Raw genomic sequence first — 20,904 nt, 5'->3', positions numbered from 1 at the left:
TATTTGTTAATTATTGAATTTTTGTACAAATTTGCCTGGCGTTCGCAAACAATTTCTCATTTTGAAGACTATTAGGAGCAAAATATCTATTCAATAATAAATTATATTAATAACTACTTTCATTACTTTAATTACTTACACCTCGTAGCATTAGAATAAATAGTAGAAATAACTAGGTGACAGCGGAGAATCGAGAAAAATTCAGATTTTACGGAAATTGGTAAAATTTACTTATTTTAAACAATACAATATACAAATATGATTTAAGATTTTCACGGCCAAAAGTATTTTTGTTATTTGTTTTTGGGGTATTATGCCGTGTTGCGCTAACTCCTTCTTTAGCCAACGTTTCGGACAGCATTGCAGTGTCCATCATCAGGGCAGATGTGTTATTTACACATGTTAAATAACACATCTGCCCTGATGATGGACACTGCAATGCTGTCCGAAACGTTGGCTAAAGAAGGAGTTAGCGCAACACGGCATAATACCCCAAAAACAAATAACAAAAAAAAACAAAAATACAATATACATTTTATTCCTGGACGATCAGAAACTATTATTCAACGACTTTTTCCTTAACTTATTTTGAAAATTATGCCCATTCATGTAAATTATCATTGAAGAAAAAGATAATAATAATAAATGTAAAGGTGGAGTGGTTATGACTCCCGGTAAGACAACATATTCTGGATTAGATTTGTCACCATTATCTTTTTAATTGTCTATATCTTATTCTGTTTGATGTATTAGTAATACCTTAATATTAATATTAATAATACCTTCTTCTTTATTGATACACTAACTATTATTTTTAACTATCTACCCCAATTGAGGATGCCATAATCCCACTGGCTGTAGACGAGGCACTTTTAACATATTTATATACAGAAATGAAAAGAACTATGGTTTTTTAAAAATGGTTCGTCACACTATTTTTATTTATTTTGTACCTAGTTGATTGTTTCGCAACCATTTCACAGCGATGTCGATTTGTTTGCATTACCACCGTCCAGTTTTTCTTTCGAAAAAGACAACTCTGTCTTTACATAATTGAGTACTTTTATGTGGTACACTCCATCACGCCATGGAAAAAAACTTCAGTAAGCAGTGACCACCCATCAATTATGCCGATGAAATACAAACAGCCGGTCTTGTGTGATTATTTACGGAGCGACACTTTTAGAACTGATAAAATTAAATACACCACATAATAATATCAAAAAACTAGTTATGAAACTTTTGTTCTTGGGTTATTTTGGTTCTAAAAAAATTTAACAATATTTTTGTTAATAATCTGTTGTTCTTCGCTCTCCAAGCGATATTTACACAAACGACGGCGTACATCAAAATAATCCAATTATTGTAATTATTGTTGACATATTTCGGATCATCTCTCTATAACCTTTATGATTCATCTACAGTAGAGCCATCTTTGTCTCGTAGCTATATCTATCGTACTAGACTGGGTAGCTACATTTATTTGTAAAATCATTATCGTCAATATCGAGGCGTTCTGCTGACTAAAGCATACTTTGGGGTAGTTAATTGTGCGGTGAACGATCATCGTTCCGCACCATTTCTACTGCCCCCTGAATCTCCCCATACCTCTAGGACAATACACGACATGTAATTCATGTCGTGCGTTACTCCTAGTACACCCTAGAGTGGCCTAGAGCGTAGGTACTTACCAAATGGTTTGGCGGGTGAGCCAAGCGCGAACCAAACCCACCCACAAAGATTCTAATCATATATTTTATTTTATGATACAAATAGGATCACAAATGATCACTTATCACCGCGTTGCTTTCAAATATTAAAACAATCAAGAAAGTTTCACTCTGTTTTATGGACGCCACTAGCAAATTACTACGACCGCTAGAATTTGAGTAGCGGAATTCCTAATTTATTTATTTACTTATTTGAGACACAACCGGGACAATAATAAAACATGCTTACATGTGAGACAAAAATTATTAGTATTTGTTGAGTCTAGGGACATTTTGTGCGTCTGCAGATTTCACATTTCCACATTCACAACGCAAACACATAAATATAAAATTTGACAGTTCTGTAACGGCAGGCCAATGCACCAACACACACACACAAACACACACACACACACACACACACACCCTCACACACACACACACACACACACACACTGTTTATAATTTTATTTCTTGTAAGCAAAATCGACCCTTATTGGATTCCGCCGCCACAAAACTGTTCACATGGAATATATAAAAATGTAAACAGAATCAGTACTTTATCAATTAGGAAAAGAAATTCAAAACAAAACTCAAATAACAATGATAACAGAAAACAGTTAATAATAAATATTAGTTAAATTAATCCATTAGTACCAACAACTATCACATCCATAATCAAAACCGATATTCTCTCCTAATTCATTTATAATCTAAAATCTCAAATAAGTTACCAATGTAACATTATTGAAAGGAAAATAGATGTTTTTATACAGGAAATTTTAATTTTATTATAATCAAATAACTCTAATAATACAATATTTTCAATCATTTCGTATGAGATTATTTATTTAGTGATAATACATTACAAAACTATGCTATTTATAATATATTATTCCCAGTTAGTTTAAAAAAACTAATTTCTGGAAAGACAACATAAATAAAAATAATAAAAATAAAAGAAACGTATTTTACATAAGAAAATAAATTTAAAATGGAGTTCAATGAACAGTGTACATAGATTTTAAAACACACTAGACAGACTTAAACTTTGAATGGAAAATATTTCATAAATACATTAAAAGAAATAAATAAAACAATATTATGTATAATGCTATCCATAATGCGCTGGTCTCTTCCTTTGATTGTAGCTGCTTCCTTTATCATGTTTCCAATATCCTTTCCCTGGATTGTAATTTGGGTAAATCTTGTAAATAGGTATCTCAAATTCAAGCACATTTGGGCGGGTCCATTTTTATGAATTTTTAAATTTCTTTTGAGTCAGTTTGGTAAATTTGATTAAAGTTTGATTCAAATTTCATGATTTCGACGGATTACGGATGCATTTTCTTTGGAACTGCTATATTAATTTTTTCATGGTCTTAATGGAAACTACTATAGCCTATTCGTCTTACTCATAAACGATACATATAATAGAAAAAGACAATTCAAGAGGGTTCTAATTAGTAGTAGATTCGTGACAGAATCTTTAGTTTCTTTCATCTTTGTCCCGAAGGTTATTCGATTGATCGATACAAATTCCCTGTGCGTTTTCAGAAGGAAAAATCCAAGTAATACATTTATAATGAGATAGCTCCAGTCGCGCTTAATTTGCTGTGGATACATGTTTTTTTCTTTAGAAAAAAGTCCAAACACCTTTCCCTTCTTTGTTAGTAATAAGTTACAGGTAAAATTGTAAAATGGTTAATGGAATGCGAAATGCGGAAAATATTTGCAGGATAAATAATATTTTAAGACAATGAATTAGCATGTTTCATCATCGGCATATTTCTCAGGAAATTATTTTCGAAATACAAATTTATCAAAAAAAAAAAAAAACTTGGTTTAACAATTTTTTCAAACTCTCCGTCATCAGCGCATTTGAAGGTGATTTTTTTTACGAGAAATAATATTTTAGACGCGATAGAGATTACACATTTTCAAATGTCTACATTCTTTGTTAAACGGATAATCAATTTCTTGTGGCAGTCGAAAAGTCAAATGGCGACATTAGTTTTCTTTAAAGCCGATGTACATAGATCACAAATCTTGGAAGTATCTTGGATTTTTTTTTTGATAATATTAATTAAAATATGAACTCCTACTTCACAGCAAAATACCGTCTTTATTTAAACTTATCTAAAAGTCTTATAGTCAGGAACGAGGGTATAGGACGGGCTGGAGGCTACGTCATTCCTGTTTTGCTCTCAAAATCTCTCTGATTCTCGAAACCTCTCGGCCCCCTGTACCTTGATCTTTCGGATAAGTCTATAACCTCTGATATCTTTCTACACTGAGGCCATATATATTTAAGATTGAACTATCACAAGTTTAATAGAATTTTATAACGGATACTAGCTGTAATCCGCCTTGCGTCGCTGTGACTCAGTATGTCTGTGCAGTTGGAGAAACAAGAGCTCGTGTTAGTTATTATATAGACATCTATATAATATTGGTAAATAAAAACATACGCGTATTTGGATGCAAGGTTGTGTCAAAATTTGAAAGCAATCGTTGAAAAACTTTCGGAGATTTAAGATTTTGAACAAATGAAAATTTACTTGTTTATTTATAAAGATAGAAAGTAAAGTAAAAATATTATTATCACATATTAGGTTATTTGTATCCCGAGAACGTTTGTCTTTCTTTGAAAACTCGTTTAGAAAAAAAATGCTAAAAGAGTGAAAAAGTTTTTTGGTTATCATGCGCGTTCGATATTTCTATACAAGTACAACAAAATGAAAGATGTTGCTGGTGCACCGTGACTTGATATAAATAAAATAAGAGAGAATGTGGGGAAGCTACGATGATAGATGTTCATGGAATATTTTTATAAACTGCCTTCCTTCTCAGAAAACATTCGTTCGAATTTCCTCATTTTCAATACTAAAATAAAAACAAAGAACCGTAAAACCAAGCAAAATTTTATTCTAATTCTAAGTCACAAACCTAAAACTTATTTTAGATCAATGCAATTACTTTCAGCTTCTAAAGTAAATTGTAAATTACAGCATGTACTATGAAGATTTGAAATTTCAACTATATAAAAATCAAGAAGTCATGTATTATTGCTGTTTTATATAAAAAATACGAATGCGTTTGTCAAATAACATTAACTATTTTTTTTTTTAAATATGTGGAGATTTCTACTGAGAATACCTACCGTTTTGTTAATGATTTTTTTTAAATTGTTTGGTCAGAATTGAAACATTGCTTGAAATGAGTTTAAATACGGGTGACCAGATCTGAATAGCCAGGTACTTTCCCACCTTCCCCTTCCCCATCTCATTCCCCTCCCAACTACCTTCAGCCTCACAACATACCCCAATTAGGGATGACATAGCCTCACTGGCTCCAAACGGTTGGGAGCAGATATATAGTTGTGCGGTATTCACATAAAAATAAAAATAGAAGTTTAACATCTCGCTCTGCGATAGGTTATATGAACACATCAAGTCAATATTTTCTTAGGCATAATAGTAAACTATTCATAAGTGCCTCCTTCTAAGAATCCATTATTTGATAATGCCTTAGATTAGGTTCAAGAGTAAAACGTATGATTGGATTTCTGCTTAAACCCATTTAAAAAAGAAGTTTAGTTATTTATTTAGATATTACCGAGAAATTTTATTCTTTAGATACGTTAGTTACGTAACGGGTAAGTAATCCCGGACCGGCTGAGATTATCTCGTGATTGGATCATTTTGTCACAATTGAAGTATTTTTCTTGGAGGGAAAGGTCCATTGTTCACAAGGTGATTGTTTTCTTTTTGTATCGATGTTTATCGAACAATCTTTTACGTTGTTAATGAAAAACAATATCTAGATAGTTATTGAATTAATAAACCATTTGGTTGGCAGAATAAAGATCAAATAAAAATCATTATCTTATAATTAATTAAATCATCGCAAAAGATAACCAACTCTTATAGAGGTAAAATTTTTAGAAAATAATTATTTCGTGTAACATCATTAACAAAATGCAGTAATTTTATTTCGAACCGTATTTATATTTTATAATGTTACCACATCCTGTATTATCATACGCTCTATGATATTACTTTTTACTCCTACACCAAATTCAATAGCTAGTTCTCTTCATTGGTGTAGAAATACTAAAAAAAATATTTTTCACTATTTTGTTGTATGACTATGTTTGTCATAAGTGACACAAAAAAATTAGGTATCTACTAGTATTTTTAAAAATCTTAAAATTCATCAACCTTCATAATTATTATCTTTTATCATAATATTGCAATAAAAGTTTGTATGTGATGTATTTATAGTGAAAATGTTTTACTAGGTAGTTTATTTGAAAACCACCATTCTTTGTTATCATAATCTCAAAAGCGTTTTATAAAAAATGGAAAAAAAGGAAGAAATGGGGAGAGATAAAATAAATTCTTTTTTGGAATAACTTAATGATAAAAACTTCAAATTGTAATATTTAATCATTGAAGACAATATTAAAATTCTCAAACGAAAATTTGAAACAGAAAATATACCGTCTCATCTAGGAATTGAACCCAGGACTGTAGTTTTGCTACGGATTTGCTCTACTACTATCTAATTCGACCCTATTCCCCTTCGGTCATATTTAACTGTATACATACTTTGACAAAGAACTACCAAAGTAATTTTCATTTTCTTAACGCATATTTGTATTGGCTGCTATCTTTATATACGATCACAAAATTCTTCCCGTACTAATTTCCATCTAGATAGTTTCTTGGATACATTTATTTGTTTTACAATATGCGTACTCAAAGTGTTATTTCAAAATTAAAAATATTCATTCTAGACTTGCAGAAGATTCTATATATATTGCACATTTATTTAAAAAAAAAACGGACGGCTTTTACAGTATTTTGCGAATGAAAACCAATCTCAAAACGAAACGGTTTTTAATATAATATACAGTTCATTTTACAGCTGAAATAAGTCTAAGTAGTAGATACTTTATATACATTGTTTATCGTTTCTTTAGATTGCATATTTTTTAACGTTGGAATTTTTAACCTCACTAGTACAAGCTTGTGTTGAGGTCAATATTTTTTTAAAGAATAAAAATAACACAAAAATTGTATATTGGAGATTAATATTAAAACATTTCAATATATACCAAAAACTCGAGATCCGACAATATCACAGCGATTTTGGGGTGTTGTTTTGTTTTGATGTGACACCTGAGCAGCCCTGACTGTACCGTCTAAAGGCAGGGAGCTATGTTGGGTAGCGTTGTGAGGTGGCCTCACAATGCTGTTTAGAGTAAAGCTTTGATAAAATATATAAATCATTACAAGACTACCGCTCTAGGTAATCATAACATTCTTCCAACAAAGAAAAGCATTTTTGTTTGTGTTGTTATTATAGCGGCAACAATATTTCACCTCCAGTCAAAGGCTCTGGCACGTATGCAGCATGGTGTATGGCAAATGGTGCTCCAAACCCCATGCTGCATTACATCGGGGAAGTCATTAAACCTTTGCGATATTGGATCCCAGCCACGCGTACAATACGTCAGTATCTAATTCGGAGCGAACCCTCAAACGCCGATTGCAAAATTATTGAATTGTCGGTGTGGTAGAACACAAAGCTTCAATAAAGCTGTACGTGCTGAAACGAAATAGCTTTTGAAATAGCGGCGGCAATTCTACTTAGCTGGATATTCCAGCGAACCAACGAATATGACAAACGCATAGGTTCCGTAATTCAACGCAAATGGAAATTTAACGAATGTGCCAAATGTAGAACAACCCCTTTATATAACATATTACTTAAATACGTGATGAAATCTTTGTTACCTCATCCGCGAAATTGGTTAGTTGTTATTTAAACGAAGGTCATTCATTGTAAAGGAATTTTGGCGAATTTAAAATAGTATTTAAGATTTTCAACCTTATTTTATTCCAAACAAACGTACTTTTTATCAGAAATAATAAAACGGAGTCCATGGTTGACTAGCTATCCGGAGGTCAAGGGTTCAAAGCTCGGTGTGCGAAAATAAATTTGTAATTTTTCGAAGAAAACTTCTTCTAACTGCTTTTCACTTTGTGATGGCATTATTTATTTTTTTATTGAAACACAAATAACATTGTTTACATCACTTTATTTCGATACAAAATCTCAACATGTTTCATGAACCAAGTTCACTTCATCAGGAGCACAAGTATACTTGTGCTTGTGTATACAAAATATACAAAATCTCAACATGTTTCATGAACCAAGTTCACTTCATCAGGAGCACAAGTATACTTGTGCTTGTGTATACAAAATATACAAAATCTCAACATGTTTCATGAACCAAGTTCACTTCATCAGGAGCACAAGTATACACAAGCACAAGTATACTTGTGCTCCTGATGAAGTGAACTTGGTTCATGAAACATGTTGAGATTTTGTATATTTTGTATACACAAGCACAAGTATACTTGTGCTCCTGATGAAGTGAACTTGGTTCATGAAACATGTTGAGATTTTGTATCGAAATAAAGTGATGTAAACAATGTTATTTGTGTTTCAATAAAAAAATAAATTTGTATTATGTCACAATTTAATAATTTTTAAAAATATAAGGATATTTTCAGCACGTTCTGGAATGGAATAAACTTTCAGTATCACCCTGCTGCAAGAACATTACTCAGAATAGAAACGATCCTTTAAATGGGTAAAGCCATATTTGGCGTTTGGCGAATAGCCTGGTACTTTCCAACCTTTCAACCCCATTTCCTTCTCCTCCCCACTACATTCAGCCTCGCAACATGCCCCAATTGGATACCATAGTATCACTAGCTTCAGATGGTTGGGAGCAGTTGAGACTCTTATGCAGTAAATAACATTAAATTTATGCATACAGCCGGTCCTATTAACGAATAAAAAGGAAATTATACACTTTATTGTATTAATATTTTGAGGTAGCAAAACGACAGTCGTGTAAGACCGTAATATGTTAGTTCTATGATCAATGATATTTCATCCAGTTTTTGAGCTTATAAAAATTTAATTTAAACACCTAATTAATAAACATATTTTAAATTGTACACGACAAACAACCATTTACCTTGCATTGATTGTTGCTTATTAGTGGTGTAAAGTTTAAAACGCGTTTATTAGTAAGGATCTTTATATTTTGTTACGTATTAGTAACACAACTGTTGGTATGTAGTAGAATGTAGGTATATCTATATTTAAAAAAATCCGTGAATATTACTTACCTACAGTTAACCCGTTCGCGCCCATTTTCTTTTGTATTTTTTTTTTCTTCTGAATTTACTAGATCTCCTACACACTCATAACATGTAACACAAATAATGGTTATTCGTCACTAATATTGTTTTATGTTTTGCATCTATCTTTGTCTGATAAGTGACGTTTCAGTAATGATTTTGTGTCTGTACCTATAAATTTCAATAAAAAAAATCGTTTGATATTTTTAATTAATATTAATTTCACTTCCGCGGGCATTTTTATGGTGTGGATGTGTGTTTCAGGGTTTTAAATGATAGAATTTTGTTTAAATAATAAACGTGCGCATAAAAGTGTCACACGTTACAATTGGAAAACAAATTATTCTGAAAAATATGGATAACTTATGGTTTTAACCTTTGTTTAATATATTTTATTTTTAATTCTAATGGTACGCATACATTTGCGAACCAAAACGCGAACCGGAACGAATTATGGAAAAGGAACGAAGCTACTGCTAGCGACGTTTCGCTCCATTTGCTCTTGCTTCGCTCTTTTCCTATAAGTTGAGGATTCGGTAGTTCGATTCGCGTATATATACGTAGCATAAGGATTCACTAACAACCTCTAATCTCATCGCCATCTCAGTTTCAAATAACATATAACTCTCTTTCATACGCCTACTATCGATAAAGAGGGATGGGGATAAAATGAGGTAGTTGATAACGTTGTTGATAGGACGATCGGCTAGCATTTGGTCGAATCGAAACTGACTTACTCCCTTTCAGTAATGCGTTACGTCTATCTTAAAGGCTTAGTAAATATTATGAAGAAAATATATTTTAAAAAATAGCGTAAGTAAATTTTTTAAATGTGTTTGAAAAGAAACATTTTTAGTCGCCAATCCAAAACATTTACAGTATGAATGTATGGTAATAATACCTACATTAGGTATGTTTATCTTAAGCTCATGAAGAAAATGAAATGCAAATAAAAATAAGCTCGTGTCGGTGTTTATTTCTATTAAAGCTTTCGCAGCATTTGTTAAGTAGAAGAGTGGAGCTAGCGAGGAACATAAAGGAGTCGTTATCACACAATCACAGCGCATGTGAATTCCGAGCGCAATTTTATAAGCCCTCTCGCGAATTTTTGAGCTTTTTTGTGATGTAAATGAACGCCGCTTTCACGACGACTCACGAAGCATACAAATATTTCCGTACTTAACGGGAATGTTTTTGAAGTAAATTTTCGTTTACTAAATTTAAAAATTTCGCCTTATGATTTTTGTCGATAGTAGTAAAATCTTCTACATTTTTTTTCTTCGCATTCTAATGGGTACATAGCTAATGCTGCAAGTACTATTTTAATTCTTTCAGCCTGATATCATTCCATAAAATTTCATAACTTTACTGTCAGATTGTGGCAAATCTTTTGAAACACAAAAACTATCATTTTAAATAAGGAATGTCTTACTATAGAATTTATAATAATAATAATATTAATGATTTATTGTCTTCTTTTCGTAGTAACATATAGAGATAATGATATCCTCACTGGGATCTCCCGTGCTGAGGATTTCATTTACATATTATAATTTAATTATCAGAAATTAATATTACAACAAAGTAACATGTGAATTTAATTATAAATATATATCATGTAGTATATATATATATTTTTTTTAATAATTTTAAAATAAGTAAGATAGTTTTTTTTTGTACAGTTCAGTTTAGTAGATTCGGTTTTAGTCTGTGTTTTGATCAGTATATTTTCTATTTCATATCTCCCTATATTAAGTATCCTGCTTTTTATTTGAGATTTAAATGTTGAGGTTTTTGATTGACAGTGGTATTTAATTGTGGTGTTTAATACTATGATATAAGAAGCTTTTTTGCCCAAAAGTTTTATTAGTAGTTATTTGTTGGATAAGTTTTTGACCATGAGATCTAGTGTTTCTATTGTACGTGTTTAATAATAATTTATAATTCACGTGTGTATACATAATTATTATCGACTATCTAAGGTGTTTTTCAGTGATTTTTCTTGCGTATAATAAACCTATTTCGTCCGTTGAGAAATATTTTTAGAACAGCGATTTGAATTACTGCGGGGTTCTGCACGAGTTAAACAGAAAGCAATTATTTACCTTTCCTAGTAGGAACTCACTCCACTTTAGAGATGTCCGGAAAAAAGAATGATAAAATAAATAGCGATCTTCTCTGTTCAATCAGCCTGACCAACATGGCCGGCTGTACCGCAAATAGGAATTGGAACTCTGCTTGTAACGATTTGATCGTTTATTGATTAAATATCCTGTTAATCGAGAATTTCCCTTCATCAGGGGTTTTCAGGTTGAATCAGAGGTTTACGAACATTCTTTTTTCCATTTTATGGGTTTAAAAGCGCTTTTCTGTTGTTTTTCTTATTTATTTTTAGAATATTTCAACTTGATTCACTATTTTTTTACAAATAGATTAGATCATTTTATTCAACATAATTTAATTTGCTTTTTTAATACAAAAACAAGAGTTCAACTACTCTTAACCATCTGAAACCGTGAGCCTACAGCATCCCCAATTGAGGTATGTTGTGAGGCTGATAGTTTTGGACAGGGGAAGGAGATGGGTGGAGGAAGGTGGAGAAGTACCTGACTATTCAGAAATGACGAAGAACAACTAAAGCAATTTAACGATAGCAAAATTATGATTCTTAATGGTGGTCTTTCACCAAAACTATATTTAAAGTATCTACTACTCATAAACCGTAGTTATAGGGAAAACCTATTAATAATATTTTTTGTAAGTTGTAAAAAGCTCTATTAGAGAAAAAAAATAATAATAAGAAAATCACAGTGTTTTTATCGAAGACTTGTGTGATTTAGCAAAGTGAAAGTAATAAAATTTTAATTAACATAAAGAATCAATCGAAAAAATCAATGACAACAGTTCGGAATCAATGAAACTATGGAATCCTCTTTTGTGGAATATTGTGAGATTGAAAGAAGTGGAAGAGTTAAAAAATAAACGGGCGGTGAAGTTTGGGAAAATAGTATCTTCATATTTGGTAACTAAAATAAACATATTATTCAAAACATATTCATGAAACGCTAAACAATTCGATTCTGAACGGTCTTTCACAAGAATGAAGTGCAGATGTACCTACTACATCAATTTATAACACTTACCACTAATCTAAAGAACTGTTCCCTTCTTAAGGAGGTCAACAGTGGAGATAAGAATGTGGTAAAATCAAAAAATTACCTAGTCACACTGAAATTAAAATATAATAATAATTAGTATCTGAAATCCTCTGCTAAATAACTCCGTTTCACGACAGATGCACGAACGGCTGATGAACACCACAGTTCCTGCAGCAGCAAGCATCCTGCAATCCCCTACCCAGCTGGATACTCTACCTACCCTATGGTACCTAACCCGCAGTGAACAAGCGAGGGGAAAAACCACCAACATACTATCTACATTGGAATCGAAATCCCGCTACATTCAGCGGAGACTGACGCGTGTGAGGGGTAAAGAGGGAAGACTGGCGGGTAGTCGCCAATGACCAGTGGAAAGTGGACACTGAAGAAGGGAAATTGAATTCTGTTATTGAAATAAATGGATTTTATTAATTTTGAAATATATTCCTACCAAAAAACAGTATTTTTTCTACTGCTACTGGGTACTGGCCACGAAGTAATAATAATTCATTAATAATAACATTATAATTTCTTTCTGGTATGTTCGGAAAGAATTTAAAAAAAAAGATTGAAAATAAAGAGGTTTTAATTAGAATTAAAAAAAAACTATACAGAAGTATTAAATTTTAAAACAACGATAATCTTATATCCATCCAAGTTCTGACTCAGCTAAGGGTCTCATTATAAGTAGGCTCTAACCAACCATACGAGTAGGCTTTAACAAAATTTATAATAATGAATTTTAAATTATAACATTTTCTTTTTTTCTTGGTGACTAGACTATGACAAAATATATAATTTATTATGTTTAGAAAATATTGTATATTAAAAAAAAAACATTATTAAAAGTTGTGAATATTAAAGTCTTCACAAAATCCTTTCTCCGTCCATCCGTTAAACCATCTAAGCGTACCTTTGACAATCTTGTCGATTGTACTGATAGCGGTTTATCGTTATTCTGGAATATTTTCATTACTTTGTGTAAGGAAACAGTTTAGATCCTAGAGTTTAAGTATAAACTATTGGTCGAAGGCACTGGTTTTTTTCGTACTACTCATAACGGGCGATACGGAGAGTATTTTCCACTCTGGAACGTGACGCAAATATACTATACTGGCTGATGTGTACCCGGCGTTACTGGGGGTTATCCTTAGGACACAGACATATACAACCGCGGACTTTTCTGTAGACCTTTTTAAGTATACAATTCCGTAGTACATTTATTTATTATTTTTTTATTTATTTATTTAATATTTGTATGTTTTTTACAATAAATATACAATTATACATATTATACAGTGTTATCAAGGTAAATAATAATAGCTTTTCCTCACCATAAAGAGACGAGGCCCTTGTGTTTGGTGAGTGAATCCTAGCTCAATTATATGGAATCGTGTAAGTAAGTAAATAATATATTTGCAAAACCAAAGGGATAAGTAAGAAATAGGCAAGATTTATCAATAATACAGTTTCAAGATTTGAAGGAAATAATAATAAGAGTAAGATATGGACTTTTATAGTAGTTTTAGGTAATTTTTAATTTTATTTTAAATTCCTGAATATCTTCAATATTTTTTAGATATAATGGAAGGATGTTAAAATATGTTATACCTAGATAGAGATAGGTATTTTGTGTGTGCTTTGTATTAAGTTTTGGGATTTTGATAGTTTTTTGATATCTTACTGATGAATTGAATTGTAAGTTATTTAACTGTATTTCTTTATAAATTTGTAGAATTGAATATTTTTTATATATATTGTCTATTGTGGGAACATTGAATATTGAAAAGAGAATCTCAGTAGAAAATTTGGATGGTTTTTTCAATATTACTTTAATTATCAATCTTTGAACTATTTTTAGTGGATTTAATATATTGTTATAAGTTCCTCCCCAACCAATAATACCATATTGTAATATAGATTGTACAATTGCATAGTACACTATTTTTAGGTTTTCTAGTCTAAGAATATTTCTAAGTCTTATAAATATATATATATACATTTTCTAATTCTTTTGACAAGTTCACAAATTTGTTTTTTCCATTTAAAATGTTGATCTATATATATACCAAGATATTTAATTTCAGAAGTTAGACTAAGTATAGAACATTCTTGATTGCAATTAGTTCTGTTACATTTAAGTTGATGTATTATAATTTTTATTTCTGGTATTGATTTAAATTTGTTGATAGAGAATGGGATACATTTTGTTTTTTCAGTATTTAATGAGAGGAGGTTTTTATCGAACCAATTTTTCAGTATATTAATATCAGTATTTGCAAAATTATTAACATTATTCCAATCAGTACCTTCAATTATTATGACAGTGTCATCAGCATAAGATATTATTTTTCCATTTAATATTTGATTGAATATGTCATTTACATAAATGATAAACAGTAACGGTCCCAGGACTGTACCTTGAGGTATGCCGAAGTGACTTGTTTTTTGTTGACTAAGTACATCGTTGATTTTTACAACTTGAGGGCGTTTGAAAAGGTAGCTTTTTATCCATTCTATAGCTGTACCACTTAATCCAATGTTTCTTAATTTACTTATAAGTTTGTCGTGTGATATGCTATCAAAAGCTTTTTTAAGATCTATGAAAATTCCAATGCATTTTAATGATTTATCTAATGAATTATGAACAAGACTATTTAATTTTGCAATTGCATCCTGAGTGCTTCTACCTTCCATAAAACCGAACAGATTTTCATTAATTAATTTATTACATTTTACAAATTGGTTTATCCTTTTTTTAACTATCTTTTCAAAAATTTTTGCTATGTTCGAGATTACTGATATGAGGTATACATTATATTGAGGTATCTCATAAGATTTATCCAGCGTTAGCGATGTATGTTTCTCACCAATTAATAAACATAATATCTTACTCGGAGTTACCCAACATCACATTCCGTGCATTTGTGCGTCATATCTGTGTTTTCATTTTAGTCATTTCATTATGCTTACATCGCGTCGGCTCAATTGCAATAATCATTCGTCATATCTCCAAGAATACTCATCGCACAACAATAATAATGTTCACATCCAGTACTATCAGATACTCTATGATATTTCTTTTTACTCCTACACCAAACTCAATAGCTAGATCTCTCCATTGGTGTAGAAATGAAAAAATATATATTTTTCTCCATTTTGTTTTGCGTATTTTTTTACAATATTATAATTTTTTTATGTGTTATGTATTTTAAGGCGATGCACTACGTAGCAATGCAAAATCATGTGTTTTTGGTTTGAAAATTTGGGCGCCTAGAAATTTTTCAGATGCTTTAAATAAATACCGCGAGTATGATACATATTGCCTTTGAAATAATCGAGTCTTTTTATAGGCTCAGAAAAAAATAATTTATAAGGCCTATGAAAACTGCTTTAAAGTTCAAAATTTCCTACTTACATACCCATTTTCGGTAATGGTTTTATTCTATAATGTGGCAAATTAAGTAATTTATAAAATGATCGGAAAACATTTTAATATTTACGCCTGAACATCCACTAAATAAAATAAAAGGCACTTTTGGCCATGTTTTTTTCTCGTGTAAATCAAAACAGCTGGATGGTGTTAAGCGGGAATTTAAGCCTTATCGCTATCTACGTAAGGAGTGTTATTGATGGCGGCTCGATTCAAAATATTACACGACGTAGTGCATCGCCTTAAAAGAATAATTTGTGAAAATACTTTTTATAAATAATATTGAGGGGTTATGGAAATGATTGTATATGTTGTTTTTTTACATCTCCACACAGGAGGCCTTAACGAAAAAAATCTATTAAGGTTCTAAAATTAAAAATCTATTATGTCGTTATTGATATATAAATCTACAACAATTAGAAATGATTCAGATATTTATTGTTTTCGGGTTTAATTTATAAAACTCCATTTGAATTAAAGTGTTTTAATAATAGGTATTATTACTTCATTAAAAAAGGTATATTTATAAAATAAATCTGCCGTGAAATTATTATTACCTAAACAGCTGTAACACGTAATGGTAGTCATTTTTTTATAACTTAACGTATTTTAATAATAATAATTGCTGTTTAAAAAAAACAGAACTTAAAAAAATCAACTTTCTTGATTGAATAAATCATTTAACATGAATTTAACCTTTCTTGCCTTAGGTTAACGATAAAATAAAACATCCAGTTTCCTCGAAATAGGGAAGCAAAAAGCGCAGATTTTTTTATTAGCGTTACTTTATTACCTCTTCCCGTTCCGTTGAATGAGCTGACTGAGTGTTGTATGTGCTAACCTAACCTTAATTAATCAACAAACAACATGTGTGGCTAATTATAATAAAATGATGCAAATATAACGACTGTTTTACTCTTTTTATTGTTTCTCGTAAATGTTTTATGCCCAAATGTTATTCCGCCCCCGTATTAAGGGAGCGCGTTTACCAAAGCTTCGCAGTTACGGGGTTTTAACAAATCGTATAACGAACCCTTTATAAACTAAAGTACTTCCGTTAGACAAAGATACGCGAGACGGAATATATTCACTCCTCTCTATGTATCTGCATATCTCTCATATATTTTATGTAAGCTACATGTTTTCACGAGTTTCGCCTAAAGCGATTTTGACAAAGTAATCATTTATTCGCGTGTGTGTTTAGAAATAAACCTGAGTTACCGTTGTGTGATGATGGTTAACGTTTATTTGCCCGATTAAACAGTCGACGCCGTAAATTAAATATTATTAATGAGAGAGAATCTCCGGAACTGAGAACTTTTGTGTTAAATATAACAAAATATGTTAACCAATATTTATTAGCTCGTTCAAAAATCTAATTTTTTTAACTGGATTTTTGGTGGAACCGCAAATCCGTGTATTTAAATTTTTAAGCCTGCATGCCTTTCGATAATCATTTATTTTTATTTATGGAAATTGTGAAGGCGTTATCTTTTGTGCTAACTTATGGCTGACCGCGGGAAACCATTGTGTGAATCGCGTTTTCAAAATTATATTACGACATTTATTTATTTTAGGGGATCAAATGTAATTTACGTATAAAGATAAATGTTTATTTTTACTACCTGCATCTTTATTCGCAACACAAATAAGTAATAACAGAGAAATATGCTCTCCATTCATACGTATAGAGACCACCATTCGGTATCAAAACTGTGTTAGTATTTTAAGAGGTTACTCATAGATGGCGCTAGATAGTTTAAGAGGATACATTGTTTGCATTGAATAGATTGCACATAGCTGTCGATAATGTAGGGTTTGAAACTATAATAAATATTATTGCTACCTCAAGGTCGAGACCCAGAATAATTCTTACTGCCTGCTAAATAAGTCATCCGAGTTAATATTTATTTATCACAAATAAAGTCTAAGTGTTTTAATGACCCCGGAGTTTCATTTAAGGAGTTTTAAGATAAACCCGGAGTTAAACAAACGTAGTTTTAAATTGATGTGGCTATATTGAGTGATTGAACCTGAATTACGTTTTACATTACCAACTTCCCTGTACATTATTTTTACTTACTTCCTACAGGATCGCAATATTCTATATATAGATGGGGAATTCATGAAGGCACTAGCCCAAAAGATACCTAACAAAAAGAGCTGAAAAACACCGACTCTGAATATACTTATATATTTCTATATTTTTACTCCCAAGATTAATAAATGGTTTTTGAAAAATGATTTAAAAGCACTCCTGTGTGTTTGCTTCATGATTGGTTGAATGAAATTTCAAATGTACTCCGCGTTAAGTATGTACAACGTCATAATTAAACATATTTTTCTGTTACACGTTACTTTGATAATAAGATGGAGAGGTTGCCATATAGTTTTGAATTGTGTAGTTAGGTACGTTGATCTAAGTTTTTGAGATTATTTGTGTTTGTCTTTTTAGTTTTATCGATTGTTTTAACTTACATACCTGACATTTTTTTTATAAAATATGTAAAATAATCGTGTTTTTAGATTTAAGTACTACGTTTGATAGTAAAGCATTGAAAAAAAAACCTAAAGAAATTATAAAAATCCAAATAATACGGTTACCACAATAAACAAACGTCGCGTCGGTAGCTGTTTTTTTATACGTAAAACGTGCAGTGAAAGAATTAGGTGTTTCTATTTAAATACTACGTTTGATCGTATAACCTTGAATAAACACCCAGAAGAAATTCCAGATCTCTAATTAATATGGTTACCACAATAAACAGACATCGGTTCCTTATTTCTGATAATGCCCAGTTACGTAGATTTCTAAACATTTCAAAACATATTGCAATGAACTTACAAAAATCTCGATTCACGTTCACTTCATTTTTTTTATTTTTTATATATTCAATAATATTGCTATTGGGTTTATAAAAACAGTTTATTTTTAAACAAGTTCTGCTGTGTAATTAGGACAGTTTGATAATGCCTTCAGAGGGCGAAACAGCTGTCACGCGTAATAATAATTACACAGCAGAACTTGTTTAAAAATAAACTGTTTTTATAAACTCAATAACAATATTATTGAATATATAAAAAATAAACAATAAAATGGAGTTCTACAAATTAAACTTAATAACAATAAATACACGTTCAACAAATTCTAAATTTAACAATTAATTTCAGTATAAAATATTGTTATTAAAAAATTACCCTTAATTTATCTAGAAGGTAAACAATCATAAAATAATGGGCTGAAATTCCTTGCTAAAGAATAAAAAACGAACGCATGACGTCACGCACCCTCGCGCTTCTTATCGCTCGGATTGCGATCGAACTTTTTTTGAAAAAGCACTTTTTTTTAAAACACCGGTATTTAAGATTGAACAGAAAGTTGATTTATTTTTTTAAATGGTTTCAGTTTCCTTAATTCGTAGTTCATTATTATGTATCTCATAAGGTTTAGTGAGCGTGAGCAATGTAAGCGCCCGAAATTTTTTCAACTATCGACTTTTCTCTACTTCTTTTAAATATAATAAGCATGTATTATGTACTTAAACTTTCACGCCGATCAAAATCCGATGCGTGATTTGAAAGAACTAAGCGCACAAACAGAACAGACAGACGCGGATAACGACTTGGTTTTATACTATTTGGTTAGAGATAAATACAGAAAATGCAATACTTAATAGATCATTGTCCCAGTTTGGTATATTTGAATATATTTCAGTCTATCAAGTGCGATATAAAAGAAAAACTATTGAAGTCCTAACAATAGTAACCGAGGTTGTTAAACGGGCTCCGTATTTTGCAAGTGTGACCAATTCGGCTGATTTTTACAAAACTCGACGACTCAATTGAATCAACTGAAACATATCCATGACCATTTGCCGCCCAAAAACGGATGTTCAAATTCACCAAAATTGGCTCAGCAATTTAATACGGTCTCCTAGGGAGGGTCTTCGTCTTACTCCGGTAACATTTCCCGGCGGCAAATTGGATCACAGAAGGGCGGGGCGCATCACTTTATATGGCGTTGGGTTTCAAACGCGGAACATGGGAGGCGATTCCGGAACACACAGTGAACAACGAAAATCTTGTGTTGCAGATGAAAACTAAATTACTCTAAATACAATCTTCTTCTTCTCGTGATGTTGTATTATCCTTGTAAAGTTTGACGACTGTTGTTTTTACGATTCCCGGTCCAATTCATTAGTCATTTCTACAATTGAAGCCACTAGCCCAAGAGTGGCCTAACACTCAGTTCTTTGAGTTATTATTCTATTAATTCTACACCTATGTTGGACATTCTATAAGAGGTTATGGGGGTTATCTACGTTGTGATCGTAGCCTTAATAACTATGAGACGCCCTTCGTGGTTGAGTGGTTACCATCCTTTGTTACGAAGGTAGCAATTTCAAAACACGGATTGCACAAGTAAATTTTTGAGTTCTCAAAATTTATTCATTTAAAATAATATATTTATTCATTAAAATATATGTTTAGTTACGCCCTAGTGAAAAACCACCCATCATAATGTACGAGAGTATTCTGATGACGGCGGTTGCGGTGAGACGTACGGAAGAAGAAGCTCCTGTGATCATGTGAGGTTTTACGTCATGCACTGATTCCTTTATACGAGTATTTTCCTTTTAAAATTGGTTTACTTTAGTGATAAGTTTATTTGTATGGAACTGGCACCCATTTAATAATCTCTTAATGATATGCAATATTAATATCATTGTATGATTACAATGATTACCTACAATTTTAACTTAACATTAAATCACCATGTCTGGTTTCCTTTTTAAAATTAAAATAGTACCAACCCATTAATGTTTCGTAGAGGTTAGTCACGCTCTTAGATTATCTGTAATTATTGATTTTGAGTCTCATGTTAACAATTATGATGTTGTACAATAAATCACATTCTTTATTTTTATGGATCTTTTATTTAAGATTAGCCTCCTTATTTTTCACACCTTAAAAGCATTAAAAGACACGGTACATTGCCGCACAACGTGGGTTTTTGCTATGCCATCATTTTAATTGCTACATATAAGAGTAAATGTTATATTACATTGGCGTCCAACGTGTCATGTTCATAAAGTCCTAAATTATAATGTTACAAACATTGCTTGAAATGGCTTTACCCGTGTTTGAAGAACAGACATCCTCACATTCCCCTCTCCATAACCTTTGGCCTCACAATGTACCCCAACCGGAGATGTCATAGTCTCACTGGCTTCAAACGGTTAGGGGCTGTTGGGACTTTTGTACGCTACTCACTTAAAAAGGAGACCGTATTTTCAATTACCAAGAATGTGTTTTCAGTTTGTCAACATTAGTGTTAAGCTATAATATTTCAAGGGTTTTAATAAAGTTTTATTTCA

At 31.4% G+C, this 20,904-nt stretch overlaps 1 protein-coding gene across 1 annotated transcript in view; it reads left to right on the top strand.

Annotated features, from left to right (window-relative positions):
- LOC149423571 (protein O-mannosyl-transferase TMTC1-like) overlaps positions 1-20,904 on the top strand; it is a 583,937-nt gene that overhangs the window by 109,353 nt on the left and 453,680 nt on the right. The gene's annotated exons all lie outside the window — the stretch shown is intronic.

This window comes from Hesperophylax consimilis, chromosome 5 (genome assembly GCF_061612785.1).
Source record: "Hesperophylax consimilis isolate HC1 chromosome 5, BYU_Hcon_1.0, whole genome shotgun sequence".
Classification (NCBI taxonomy): domain Eukaryota; kingdom Metazoa; phylum Arthropoda; class Insecta; order Trichoptera; family Limnephilidae; genus Hesperophylax; species Hesperophylax consimilis.
Note: the sequence above shows the minus strand (reverse complement) of the source record. Positions and strands in the feature narration are given on the sequence as shown.